The sequence below is a fragment of the Piliocolobus tephrosceles genome, chromosome 18, assembly GCF_002776525.5.
Source record: "Piliocolobus tephrosceles isolate RC106 chromosome 18, ASM277652v3, whole genome shotgun sequence".
Taxonomy (NCBI): Eukaryota; Metazoa; Chordata; class Mammalia; order Primates; family Cercopithecidae; genus Piliocolobus; species Piliocolobus tephrosceles.
The window spans coordinates 34,350,119-34,352,365 of record NC_045451.1 but is presented as its reverse complement, the minus strand read 5'-3'; the positions used below and the strand labels follow the sequence as shown (position 1 = coordinate 34,352,365).

The window sequence follows — 2,247 nt, the reverse complement described above, 5'->3', positions numbered from 1 at the left end:
GCAGGCAGGGTTGAGAAAGTAAGGAGCTAACATTTTGGTAGGCTTCTATATTATATTGGGGATCCGCTTCTCTCCAGTAATCCTCAGATAATTATCTAAACAAAGGGGGCCAGGTTCTGGGGAGCCCCTAAATGACAAATGTCCACTATGTTCTCAAAATTGATCAACAAATAAATTGTGCATCTACCTGAACCAAGTTGTCTTCGAGGCACCAGGGATACAAAAATGAATAAAGTGACCACTTCATACCCACTAAGATGGCTATGATCAAAAAGGCAGAAAATAACCAGTGTTCCTAACGATGTGGAGAAATTGGAATCTTCATATATTGCTGGCAAGAATGTAAAATGGTGCAGTCATTCTGAAAAACAATCTGGTAGTATTAATACCTCCAAAGATTAAACAGAGTAACCACATGATCCAGCAATTCCACTTCTAGGTATATACCCAAGGGAAATAGCAACATATATCCACCCAAAAACGTTTGCACAAATGTTCATGGTATTCCTAAGACCGTGAAGTAGAAACATCCCACATGCCCACCAACTGATCAATGGTAAAAAGTGGCACATCTATACAATGGAATATTATTCAGCCATGAAAAGTAATGAAGTATTGAGACATGCTGCCATATGGATGAATATTGAAACTTGAACCATTATGCTAAGCGAAAGAAGCCAGTCACAAAGATCACATACTGTGTGATTCCATTATATGTAACATCCAGAATAAGCAAATCTATAAAGATAGAAAGTGGATTTGTGTTTGGCAAGGTCTGGGAGTGGAGGTGGGGAAGGGGAGTGACAGCTCATGGGTACAGGGTTTCTTTCTGTGATAATGAAATGCTGTAAAATTAGATTGCAGTGATGATTGTATAGTTCTGTGAATATACTAAAAACCATTGACTCATTTACTTTTTTTTTTTTTTTTTGCTGTGCCACGAAGTGTGTTTTATTTTCATTATTCATACAAATAATTTTCTATAATATTCCAGGGCAAACCGGAGAATTTGGCACTCCAATTGGGGGGGTCCCTTCAGAGACCCACAGGCTGGTGGCATCAGCGCGGAGTGCCCAGGTTCACAGTGCAGCTTGTGGCTCCTGTCCATCTTGCAGGTGGCTCTTCCTCCACATCACGACTGGGGTCTCAAGATGACGGGGGTAGGAAATCCTCCAGGATTTTAGGAAATTTCACTCCGCTTCTCCTGCTCAACGGTCTCTTTGGTTGGCAGGGTGTTCTTCTCCTGCGTCTCCGTTTTCTTCAGCTTGGCCTTATCGAAGCTGGCGATTTCCCCCATGTCTGGTTTGTCTGCCATTTTCTTAAAACAATCTGTGTAGTCAGGTTCCAAGCCCGGGATCCTAGTGCTCCCACTCGCGTTGCTGCAGCGAGAGACCGACTCATTTACTTTAAATGAGTGAATTGTGTGCTATGTGAGTGATGTCTTAATAAAGCTCTTTATAAAAAAAAGAATGTAATAAAAAAAGCCTCCTTTTCCTCAAGGAGCTGACGAGCTTGTGGGACAGCAGAGTTAACAAGGTGGCTGCCAGTGGCCACTGGTCATGCCTGTAATCCTAGAGCTTTGGGAGGCCTGGAAGGATCACTTGAGGCCGGGAGTTAAATAACAGCCTAGGTAATATAGTGGGACCCTGTCTCTACAAAAACTGTATTTAAAAAAAGAGTTAACAAGGAAACAATACAACTTGAAGTTGTGGCAAACCTTTCCCTCACAGCTACTCCTTCTTTCTTCACGCCTCAAGATGGAAGATGTACCTTGGTCCTTGCCACAGCACTTACTTAACTATATTTTAAATTGTCTTTCTCTGAACAGTACGATCCTTTAGGTAGGAACAAGTGTGTCTTTGAACTTTGGGTCACCAGGGCTAGCTGCAGTGCCTAGCACACAGTAGGCTTAACAGTTGTTTGTTGAATGGTGAATAAATGAGAGAGCCAGAACTGGAACTTGGGTGTCCCAAGACCCAGACCAGATTCCTTCCAACTACACCCAATTATATTGACGTCAGAAACGAATGCTTTCCAAATCTGACGGCTAGCCAGAGAGACGTCTACAACAAAAACAGTTGCGTTTTCTACAAGCTGTCAGTTTCCAGGTGTATGTTTACATTTTACACTGTAAATGTAATTTTGCTGTTTCCATTAATTATGCTATGTCCTTCGAATAATCGTTTCACTCACCTGATTTACAGCTCTCTCCCTTGAGTTCATCACACAGCACCAGCTTTGCTGTCA

At 42.1% G+C, this 2,247-nt stretch overlaps 1 pseudogene; it reads right to left on the bottom strand.

Moving 5' to 3' along the window:
* Positions 1-1,088: 1,088 nt before the first annotated feature.
* Positions 1,089-1,340, bottom strand: LOC111539582 (annotated as a pseudogene).
* Positions 1,341-2,247: the final 907 nt, after the last annotated feature.